The sequence below is a fragment of the Bufo bufo genome, chromosome 5 (genome assembly GCF_905171765.1).
Source record: "Bufo bufo chromosome 5, aBufBuf1.1, whole genome shotgun sequence".
Taxonomy (NCBI): domain Eukaryota; kingdom Metazoa; phylum Chordata; class Amphibia; order Anura; family Bufonidae; genus Bufo; species Bufo bufo.
Genome location: NC_053393.1, coordinates 244,057,145 through 244,069,870, shown reverse-complemented (window position 1 = coordinate 244,069,870; position 12,726 = coordinate 244,057,145).

Genomic DNA, 12,726 nt, shown 5'->3' with positions numbered 1-12,726 from the left:
GAAGGTCTGAAAGAATATCTGCACATTAGTTATCTGACAGCCTCTTTTGGTTTCACTTTGTCTGTGTGTTGCTGGTATGTCCACACCTCCTGTTCAGGTGTGGATCATGTGACCTTCACCTCCCCCTATTTAGTCTGACTTTACTCATCACTCCTTGCTCTGGATAGCTTCATTTGGTTTCTGGAAGAGCTGGAGTGTGGTTCATGGTGAAGTCCTGTTCGTCCGTCATCCATCAGCCTCAGAAGTTAAGTGTTCCGCTTGTTGTGTTTTGTATTCCCCCCCACCTTTGTTGTTTACTAGGCCTCAGCGAGACGCTGGTTCCTTCACCAGGGAAGAAGCGGGTTGTCTCTGCCCAGTCATTACTATTAGGGCATCTGAGGGCCACCAGGGTTTTCTAGGTTCCTGTGTATGGGCATCTCTACCATCGAGAGGTGCCCATACGGATAGGAGTTAGGGCCAGGAGCAGGGTTTTATAGGTGGTGACCCTTTTCCTTCCCTAGCGGTGAGGCCTAGTGTCTTTTCCCTTCCTTCTTGTTGTCCTTTGGTGTTCTCCCCTACAACATCCGTGACATTATCCAGAGCCAATACCGCCATTTTTTGTTCTGATCTGTTCAGCTATGGATGTTATGACTGCACTGGTCAAACAGCTGCAAAATGTGACTTTGGAGGTAGCAGACCTCCGTGCGATGGTTTTGCAGATTCAGAGTCCACAGGCTGCTGGTTCCGGTGGTGGGTTCCAGGCCTGCCCTGAACTGAAGGTAGCTCTCCCGGACAGGTTTTCTGGAGATAGTGACAATTTCATCCGGTTCAGGGAGTCATGTAAATTATACTTTAGGCTGCGTCCATACTCTTCTGGGGATGAGTGTCAACGAGTGGGTATGATTATTTCATTGCTAAAAGAGGATGCCCAGTCTTGGGCTTTTTCTTCTGCCGACCGGATCACCGTCCCTCCGGTTGGTAGATGAATTCTTTAGAGCCTTGGGTCTTATCTATGATGACCCGGATCGGATCTCTCAGGCCGAGACCAAGTTACGGGGTTTGCGGCAGGGAGAACATTCTGCAGAGACCTATTGCTCAGAATTTAGGAGATGGGCTACGGATACAGAGTGGAACTATTCTGCTCTCCATAGCCAATTCTGCCAGGGTCTCTCTGAGAGACTGCAGGACGCATTGGCTTTTCATGAAAATCCTGAGTCTTTGGAAGCAGCTATGTCTCTTGTTGTACGTCTTGATAGACACCTGAGGGAGCGATCTAGGGGTCCTCACCTTCAGGATGTACTGTCCAATAAGGGTACTGCTTCCTTTGACACTTATGGTGGAGAGACACGGGTGGTTGTGCCTTGTGATGAGCCTATGAAGTTAGGAGGAGCTACTCCTGGAACTATTGGCAAAAGCTTGGGTAATGTGAAAGGAGTCTGCTTTTATTGTGGCAAGAAGGGACATTTGGTGAATATTTGTCCGTACTTGCAGCATCAAGGTGTAAACAAAAAGAAAAAAAACGTTTAATCCCCAAATTACTATTGGTAGTATGGGTGGGGAGCAAGAAAACCTACTTTTGTCTTTTACTGGTAGTACACGTTTTCTCCTGTCTGCCGAGGTGGCGCTAGAGTCCAAAACTGTGAAAATCAAAGCATTTATCGACAGTGGGGCAGGAGTTAACTTGATTGATGGACAGTTTGTACGCATTCACGGGTTGACTACTAATGCATTAGAGAATAGTATTTCTGTCTTTGCAATTGACTCAGCACCTCTCGCCCCAAAAATGCCTGTCGCAGGTAGTGAATGACATTCATTTAAGAGTGGGTGATTTGCATCAGGAATCTATCTCCTGTTATGTGTTGGAGGGTCTGCCTGCTCAGTTGGTGTTGGGCTTACCATGGTTAAGCAAACATAACCCTAACATCGATTGGCAAGCGAGACAGATTCTCTATTGGAGTGATTTTTGCATGGACAACTGTCTTAATGCATTGTTCTCTATGATTACCACTAAAACTGTACCCTCGTTCATTTCAGAATTTTCTGATGTTTTCTTTGAGAGTGGTAATCAGGAGTTGCCTCCACAGCGGGAGTATGACTGTCCTGTCAATCTTATTCCCGGAGCTAAATGGCCCAAATCTCGGTTGTATAATCTTTCGGAACCCGAAAGAAAGGCTATGCGAGAATATATCACCGAGAGTTTGGCAAAGGGACATATTAGACCATCCAAGTCCCTAGTGGGGCTGGATTTTTCTTTGTAAAGAAAAAGGATGGTACCCTGAGACCATGTCTGGACTTCTGTGAGCTCAATCGTATTACCGTCGGTGATCCTTACCCCCTTTCTTTGATTCCGGATTTGTTTAGTCAGATTGTCGGTGCCAAGATGTTCTCTAAATTGGATCTGAGGGGGGCATATAATCTGGTAAGGATCAAGGAGGGTGATGAGTAGAAGACTGCATTTAATACCCCTGAGGGTCATTTTGAAAACCTGGTCATGCCCTTTGGGTTATCCAATGCTCCTGCGGTTTTTCAACACTTTGTCAATAACATCTTTCATCATCTGGTGGGGAGGTTTGTCGTTGTATACCTTGATGACATACTAATTTATTCCCCTAATATGGAGACTCATCAGGATCATGTGAGACAGGTGTTACAGATCCTAAGAGAAAATAAGTTGTATGCTAAGATGGAAAAGTGTGTATTTGCTGTACAGGAAGTGCAATTTCTGGGTTACCTGCTCTCATCCTCAGGTTTTCGTATGGATCCCGAGAAGGTCCGTGCCGTGTTGGACTGGAATCGACCCGAAAATCTGAAAGTGCTTATGCGGTTTTTGGGGTTTACCAACTACTACCGTAAATTTATCTTGAACTATTCATCGGTGGTTAAACCTTTACCAGACATGACTAGGAAGGGTGCTGATATTTCTATCTGGTCTGATGTGGCATTACAGGCCTTTTCTGCTGTGAAAGAATGTTTTGCTTCGGCCCCTATTCTGGTGCAACCGGACGTGTCTCAGCCATTTATTGTTGAGGTTGACGCGTCTGAGGTTGGGGTAGGAGCAATATTGTCGCAGGGTCCTTCACCCAGTAAATGGCCCCCATGTGCATTTTTTTCTAAAAAAACTCTCGACTGCTGAAAGAAATTATGATGTGGGGAATAGGAAATTGCTGGCCATTAAGTTGGCGTTCGAGGAGTGGCGGCATTGGTTGGAAGGAGCAATTCATCCTATTACGGCAATTACGGATCAGAAGAATCTGGCCTACTTGGAGTCGGCTAAGCGACTGAACCCAAGGCAGGCCAGATGGTCATTGTTTTTCACCAGATTTAACTTCATTGTCACTTATAGCCCTGGGGTTAAGAACGTCAAGGTGGATGCTTTGTCACGTAGCGTTCCTGGGGGGGTGAGTCTAATGACCCTAGTCCCATTTTATCTGAAGGGGTGGTTATATCCGCTATTTATCCTGATCTCAAGGCCAGGGTGTTGGAGGCACAGGAGGATGCTCCGGACTCTTGTCCTCAGGGGAAATAGTTTGTTCCCTCCGAATTACGTCACAAGGTGTTCGAGGAACATCACTGTATGGTACTTGCTGGGCACCCTGGGAGCAGATCGACTGTCAATCTCATCTCTCGCAGATTCTGGTGGCCAGGGTTGCGTAAGTGTATTGAGGACTATGTGTCAGCCTGTGGTACGGTACCTGTGCACGTGCTAAGGTGACACATACTCGGCCTTCCGGATCTCTGCTTCCATTGCCCATCCCGTCCAGACCGTGGACCCATTTGTCAATGGATTTTATCACGGATTTACCGAATTCTTCGGGAAAGACTGTGATTCTGGTGGTTGTCGATCGTTTTAGTAAAATGGCACACTTTATTGCATTACCTAGTCTACCCAATGCTAAAACTCTTGCGCAGGTATTTGTCGACAACATAGTGAAACTACATGGCATTCCCTCTGATGTGGTGTCCGATAGAGGGACTCACTTTGTTTCCAGATTCTGTAGAGCGTTCTGTACTCATCTGGGTGTACAATTGTCCTTCTCTTCGGCTTTTCATCCTCAGTCGAATGGACAGACGGAGCGCACTAATCAGAATCTGGAGACTTACTTGAGATGTTTTGTTTCAGAGAATCAGGAACAGTGGTCTTCATTTTTGTCTTTAGCTGAGTTTTCTATAAATAACCGTAGACAGGAGTCCACTGATAAGTCGCCGTTTTTTGGGGCATATGGGTTCCATCCACAGTTTGGTACATTTTCTGGTGCTCATAATTCTGGCATTCCTGAGGAGGAACGATTTTCCTCTTCTCTGTCTTCTATTTGGCGGAAAATCCAAAATAACCTGGAAAAGATGAGCAACAGGTATAAGTGTGCGGCTGACAGGAGACGTATGAGTGGTCCAAACCTGAGAGTAGGTGATTCTGTGTGGATGTCTACAAGAAACATTAAACTTAAGGCACAAGTGACCCGAGATGACTCCTGGGTCGTACCTAAGGCCTGCTGCCATTGTTAACCCTGTAGCCTTCCGTCTTGAACTTCCTCAGGCATTGAAAATCCATAACGTATTTCATAAATCATTGTTAAAGAAATGTGTTGAACCTGTTGAACCGTCCTCCTTGCCTCCCGCTCCTGTCATGGTGGACGGCAATTTAGAATTTCAGATAAGCAGGATTGTGGACTCCCAAGTTCTCCGGAGATCCCTCCAGTATCTCGTTCATTGGAGAGGGTACGGACTAGAGGAGAGGATGTGGGTTCCAGCGACCGATGTTAATGCTAGCCGTCTGGTGAGAGCATTCCACAGAGCTCATCCTGATAAGGTCGGTCCTGGGTGCCCGGAGGCCACCCGTAGAAGGGGGGGACTGTCACGCCGGTGACAGGTTTGAGAAGGTCTGAAAGAATATCTGCACATTAGTTATCTGACAGCCTCTTTTGGTTTCACTTTGTCTGTGTGTTGCTGGTATGTCCACACCCCCTGTTCAGGTGTGGATCATGTGACCTTCACCTCCCCCTATTTAGTCTGACTTTACTCATCACTCCTTGCTCTGGATAGCTTCATTTGGTTTTTGGAAGAGCTGGAGTGTGGTTCATAGTGAAGTCCTGTTCGTCCATCATCCATCAGCCTTAGAAGTTAAGCGTTCCGCTTGTTGTGTTTTGTATTCCCCCTCACCTTTGTTGTTTACTAGGCCTCAGCGAGATGCTGGTTCCTTCACCAGGGAAGGAGCGGGTTGTCTCTGCCCGGTCATTACTAATTGGGGATCTGAGGGCCACCAGGGTTTTCTAGGTTCCTGTGTATGGGCATCTCTACCATCGAGAGGTGCCCATACGGATAGGAGTTAGGGCCAGGAGCAGGGTTTTATAGGTGGTGACCCTTTTCCTTCCCTAGCGGTGAGGCCTAGTGTCTTTTCCCTTCCTTCTTGTTGTCCTTTGGTGTTCTCCCCTACAACATCCGTGACAATGTCCTTCTATTAAGCAGGTATTAGTTATATTTTGATTAGTGTTGATCGAGCACCAAAGTGCTTGTGTGCTCTGGCTAAACACATTGGTATGCTCGTGTGCTCTACTGAGCACCCGAGCACAATGGAAGTCAATGGGAGAACCCCAGGCACCCCCTGCTTGGAAGAGAAGAGTGTGTCTGGTTCACAAAAAAAGGTTAGAAATTGATGGAAACCCCATCAAAATGGTTTGGAAAAAGCATTAAGAGGATGGATGGATGCATCTTGGACTCCTATTATCTATGACATACAATAGACAACCACACAAAGGCTATATGCCAAAAGCCAAATATGTGGAAGCCAACATATCCATGAGACAGATAACAGTCAGCATACCTTACAATGGCAGCCTTGTGCACTATGAGACATTCCAAATCAGCTCTCATCTGACTGAGAGCCAGTAAGCCTCAAAGTTGCTTCACATCTGTGGGATGGCTTGGGTGGACCTGCGCACCTAGATCAATATCATTAGGGTGACAAAAAGTTTTCTGATTGTCCTAACATAATATTCAATAACCTTTCTATACAGTTTTGTCATGTAAAAACTCATTTGCATAAACATTAGCATATGGGAAAGACATGCAAATGAGCAGAATCTGCCTTGTTTTTCAGCTGAAAAATCATTTGCATGGAAAATTTGCGATCTATACTACTCAAGAATAGCGCCATCTATTGGATTCATAGTCTTGTCATAGCGCTCCCAGATTGTTTTCATTTCAAGCTGAAAGACGGACTGCATCACTTACTAGCGCCCCAACAAGATGAACAGCGCCATCTATTGGTTTCAAAGTCTTATGACAAGACTATGAATCCAATAGATGGCGTTGTTCATGAGTAGTGTAGATCGCAAATTTTCCATGCAAATGGATTTTCGGCTGAAAAACATGGCAGATTCTGCTTATTTGCATGTCTTTCCCATATGCACATATGCACAAAGCTGCAATTGTAGTGTATGTGGACTGCTATCTGTTATCTAACCTTTTTTTGCGAACCAGACACCCTCTCTTCTTCAGAGCAGGGGGTGCCTGGTTTGATGCTCGGGTCTTCCATTGACTTTCATTGTATTAAATTATACTCGAGCACCCACAGTATTTGGCCGAGCACTGCAATGTGCCGAGCATAGCTATGCTCGAGCCAAACAGCAGTTCGGCTGAGCATGTTGATTATATCTGCTGAAAGCATAGAGATCCCTTGTTACATATTGTGAGTCATTAGCATATATTACCACATGTGGGTTTCATATAGGTGTCCATTCAAGGGTTAATGACCAATGTTTCAACTGAACAATCTGTACAGAAATTACGGTAACTGTATTGATTGTTTCCCCGTAATATGTACACGAGTTAGTTTGGTATCCTTACTCACGGTTTTGTTGTTAAGGGATAGAGGTCTAGTGCCTGCCGTGGCGTCCGACGTGGTCTTAGGCACTGCGGTCTTAACTCTGAATCTTCCTTCCCGCTTGTAAGTAGTAGACTCGGCTCATGAACTTGAAAGGGGAAACTTGTACGCTTGAAGGAGGCACAGTCAGCATGCCGCGTGGTATGTAGTAGCCAGCAGTCTGTCTTTCAGCTTGAAATGAAAACAATCCTGGAGCGCTCCATATGCTATTAAAGGGTTTCTACCACTTCGTTTCACATAATTAGCTTTCAGACACTAGCGATCCGCTAGTGTCTGCTCTGCCAAACCATCCTAATATAATTGCTTTTGGGGCAGCCGTTTCGCTAAAAAAAGAACTTTTATTGATATGCTAATGAGCCTCTAGGTGCAATGGGGGCGTCATTAGCACCTAAAGGCTCGGTCTACCTTCACAAACTGCCGCCGCCCAGCGTGTTCCTCCAGCCCGCCCATCTCCTCCTGAATGCGATCCTCTTTGTGAGCGTATGTATTCGGCGCATGCGCAGTGAATGTCTGACCGCTTCCCTGCTCAGACATCTCCACTGCGCCTGCGCGATGACGTCATAGTGCTCCGAGGAACAGGCGCAGTGGAGATGTCTGAGCAGGGAAGCGGTCAGACATTCACTGCGCATGCGCCGAATACATACGCTCACAGGGAGGATAGCATTCCGGAGGAGATGGGCGGGCTGGAGGGACGCGCTGGGCGGTGGCAGTTTGTGAAGGTAGACCGAGCCTCTAGGTGCTAATAACGCCCCCATAGCACCTAGAGGCTCATTAGCATATCAATAAAAGTTCTTTTTTTAGCGAAACGGCTACCCCAAAAGCTATTATATTAGGATGGTTTGGCAGAGCAGACACTAGCGGATCGCTAGTGTCTGACAGCTAATTATGTGAAACGAAGTGGTAGAAACCCTTTAAGTTTAATTATGGATAAAGAGCCATCTTAGAATGTCCATACATAGGGGGCAAATAAACACCCCTATGTCATCGGTAGCAGCTTTAAATACTTTGTGGATTCATGGTATATTGGGATCATAAAAAAACTTGGGATGGAATCCATCCTGGTTTTTGCTCTAAACAGAGGTGTTTTATTTAAAGATCAAGTATATCACTCTTCTTATGTATGTACAACGGTTTTTACACTTACATAAAGAGTATATAGGGATCATTTACCCGACAATAATGGAATGATGGACATATCTTTCCTCCCTATAAATATATATAAGCTATAAGGGTGCCAAAATGGGTGTAAACTGTCATCTTAAAGGGACACTGACAGGCCCGATAAGCATATTTAGGTATATATATGACAGTAAAGGTCTTCTAAAGTGTATTAAAAGCATATAAGTATACCCCCTGTCCACCTTATAAATACAGTAAACTGAAGTTTTATAACCTGGTTGAATCGTCTTCATTCTGCCCAAGGGTCGGCGTTTCATCTCCACTTCTGCCCAGCCAGCCGCCCCCAACTGCCGTTTTGAAGCGCCGCCCAGCTCATCAATATTCACTTTGCTGAGTGGCTACTACTGTCCCCGACTTCACAAGATCCGGCGCATGCCCAATACAATCCTATGGGCATCGGCCTCCGTCTCATCTTCAGCGCATGCGCCCGGCACCTTCACTGGCCGGGATCACATCGCGCCTGCGTTCAGTCTGCATCTTAGAGGCCGCTACAGCCTCTGCGTTATGCGCATGCGCCGGGCACACCTCAGAAGGGGTTAATACTAGTGCTGAAGATGAGACGGCGCTTCAAAACGGCAGTTGGGGGCGGCTGGCTGGGCAGAAGTGGAGATGAAACGCCGCCCCTTGGGCAGAATGAAGACGATTCAACCAGGTTATAAAACTTCAGTTTACTGTATTTATAAGGTGGACAGGGGGGATACTTATATGCTTTTAATACACTTTAGAAGACCTGTACTGTCATATATATAACTAAATATGCTTATTGGGCCTGTCAGTGTCCCTTTAAGGTTTTTTATATCTGCATATACATAGCCAACAATAAAAACATATAAAACATATAAAATCGACCCCCAAAAAAATCATAAAAATCATAAAAATCACAAATATAAGATAATAAAGAGATATGCAAAAATAAAAGTTAAAAAGAAAAAGATAAATATAAGTATAATTGGTAGAATCCAATACAGTACAATAAGTGAAATGGACATTCTCATGTTGGTTTAAAAACCGCATGAGAACTGCACTAAAACAGCATATATCCCTTTTGGGTGATGTTATATGGTTCTACTATTGGTTATGTATATTTAGGCACAAAAGAACATGAATGTGATTATCTATACCCATTTTAGGAACACTTTTTTTTAAACGCATGAGAACAGCATCAAAACCGCATCAATTTTTTGGGGCGATTTTATTTGTTTTATATGTTTTTATTGTTGGCTATGTATATGCAGATATAAAAAACATTAAGATAACAGTTCACACCCATTTTGGCACCCATATACCTTATATATATACTGTATTTATAAGGAGGAAAGATATGTCCATCATTCCATTATTGTCGGGTAAATGATCCCTATATACTCTTTATGTAAGTGTAAAAACCGTTGTACATACATAAGAAGAGTGATATACTTGATCTTTAAATAAAACACCTCTGTTTAGAGCAAAAACCAGGATGGATTCCATCCCAAGTTTTATTATGATCCCAATATACCATGAATCCACAAAGTATTTAAAGCTGCTACCGATGACATAGGGGTTTGACCACTGAAGAAGGAACAGTGTGAATGTTCCAAAACGCGTCTGGGGTTTAATTGCCCCCTATGTATGGACATTCTAAGATGGATCTGCAGTGGCCAGGTACGGGTGGATAATATTCTGTATTTGTCGTGACGCCAATTGCAGCGTGCGCAGGATACTATCCCAGGGCCCTTCGGAGGTGTTACAACGCACGTGTCAGGTTAGGAATGCTAGAGTGGGGTAATGGCCTATAATGTCTCTGTTGTTTTGTGGTAGTTGTGTCACGGTGTCTCCTATCTGGGTACGGACAGACTCCTGGCTCCTGGCTCACTTGCAATAAATTTGAGTGTAGTGATAGTAGGATTAATAGAGGAACTTTGCAGAATAAATGATGTCCAGACCTTTAGATGAAGTTCAAACGTTGCTTTACTTGAAATAACTTGCATCCAAACAGTTGTGGGGATTCGCTCTGGTAGGCAGGGTAAGCGGACGCAGTACAGAGGCAAAAACAAGGTTGTAAACCAAAGTTCAGTGTTTATTCTCACACAGAAAGGAAACAAGCCAAAAGTAAATGTTCATTTTTTGGTGCCTGTTCACACCACACAAAGTTCACAGTGTAAAAAGACTTCACCTGGTCAGCAGATGATTTTCACCCACAGTCCGCAGCAGGCTCTAGAGGCCTGTTTCCCCAGCCTATGGCTCTCACAAATAAATGTCTCAGTGTCTCAAACCACAGACTCCTCAGCCCCTCTGCCATGGAGGATAATCCACACACAGCTGAGCTGCTGGCTGGGTTTTTAAACCCCAGCCCAAAACCTGGCCTGGACGTGGGGAACAGCCACCCACCCTGCTCTTTGGCTGCTCCCAATAAGAACCGGCCCGGATCGGCTTTTCAGCCACACTAAGAATAAACAGTGTCAGCAAGCACTAGCTGCGGCTGACACATTAAATAACCGGTTCTTATCTCACCGAGGCCAGGAACCTCGGTGACACGTACCTTCCGTCAATGACGGACCCTTGCGCCTTCCTACACAGTATACAGCTTTGGTCTCTTGGTCCCAGCAGGTTTTGGCAATGATTGGCAGTAATGAGTACTCCTGCTTTAAATGTGGAGCTTGCAGGATAAACGTCTGCTTGGTAGCTCTGTAACTGTGGCAGGATTAGCTTCTGCACTTATCTGTAACTTCTGCTGTGTGAGGACAGACTAGCTGAGGAGGAGTAGGCTTCTCTTAGGATTCTGGACTTATCTCACAGATGGATTTTCAGGGGATGCTTTCTTCCTGGAACTCTGGAGTTTGACTGTAGTTTCTGCTCTCTTCATCCAGCAGAGCTGAAGGTGCTCAGACTGGGTATATGGCCATGTCTCTTGCAAGGACGTGCCCCTACTTTCTTCCCTAAGGAGGGAGTACCACTCAAAACCCTCCTTTCGCCAACAGGGGGAAAACTATATCTGGTTCTAACAGTTTTTTCCCTCCCTTGCTGCAGGAAGAGGGACTCGCCCACCTCTCTCCAGAAAGGGGGGGGGGGAGCAGAATAGAACAGGAATGTTCCACTCTGAAGTGCCATAAAATTAAGACTATCTCTGCCAATAATGCTGCCACCCGCTGGTAAACAGGATAATTACATGAACCATTGCATTTAAAGGGGCTCTGCAGTTTGTTTTAACTGATTATCTATCCTCTGGATAGATCATCAGCATATGATCGCAGGGGGTCCGACACCTGGGACCCCCGCCGATTAGCTGTTTGAGAAGGCAGCGGCGCTCCAGCAGCGCCGCGGCCTTCTTACTGTTTATCGCTGGCCGAGTGACGTCACGACTAGTATCAACTGGCCTGGGCGGGGCTAAGCTCTGTTCACTTGAATGAGGATAGATCATCAGTTAAAACAAACTGTAGAACCCCTTTAACTTACTGTATGTACATTTCTGGAGGACATAAGCAAAATCACATTGCATGACAGTGTAAAGGCTCTTAGAAGATAGTAGCGGGGTAGATGCATGTAGTAACACAACTCTGGGGTGTTACAGATCTTTATCCATAATTAAACTTAATAGCATATGGAGCGCTCCAGGATTGTTTTCATTTGAAGCTGAAAGACGGACTTCTGGCTTCTACATACCACGCGGCACGCTGACTGTGCCTCCTTCAAGCGTACAAGTTTCCCCTTTCAAGTGCACAAGCCGAGTTTACTACTTACAGGGAGGATTAGAAGGTAGGACCGCAGTGCCTAAGACCACATGGGACGCCACGACAGGTACTAGACCTCTATCCCTTAACAACAAAACCGTGAGTAAGGATACCAAACTAACTTGTGTACATTTTGTAAAACAAAGGAGGATCCGCTCACTTCTGTTTTCCTCAGGACAGGTGCTCCAATCCAAAGTTGAGTCACCCCTCAAAATTTTGGAAAATTATGTAGAAAAATGGATTGGTCACTCTTATATGGAAATATAGGATATTAATTTATTAATACATGTTAAAATGAAAAATGATAAACCATAAGTGAAAAATACATAAAAAGATAAAACACAATATCCTAAGTCTGCTCTCTATTTGAGATAATAACAATTTCAGGGTGGACAATAACAGCGTCAAAGCGTCTCCACCTAGATGGTCTGATAAGTGAGAGACGGATTGGCACAAATAGTATCCACCCGGTGATTGAACACAGTATCAAATGGAGATTATTTAAAACATCTAATATTTATAATTGGCCATATAATGTGGAGGATATGTCTCTGACGAATGTATCAAAAGTCCTTGTATAAGACACAATTGCAATCCCACTCCTTTGTAAACGGAAAGTAAGTTGTGTCCACTCTTTCTCCCAATGTTAAAGCATGTGCCTAGGGTAGCCCGTGCAAATAAATTTTGGTTACAATGTCAATACCAAAAAGGTGCGCACAGCTCAGCCGCCACAAGCCGATGTTACACCGTGTTCAACTGCCGACTGCTGCGCTGTATTGGTGAGTTTGTCACAGCACAGATTATTTCAGTCGTCGCAAGCAGTATATTCAGTCGGTGTTCAGGAAAATAGGTATAGATGTTGTACCCACTAGAGTTGTGGGCTTACCTTTGTTGGCACCGTTGGACAAAATAGGACTTGAATACGAGCTCCTGCTCTGCTAAATCAGCCGGCGTCCCGGCTATGGAGCTGCTCGCGTC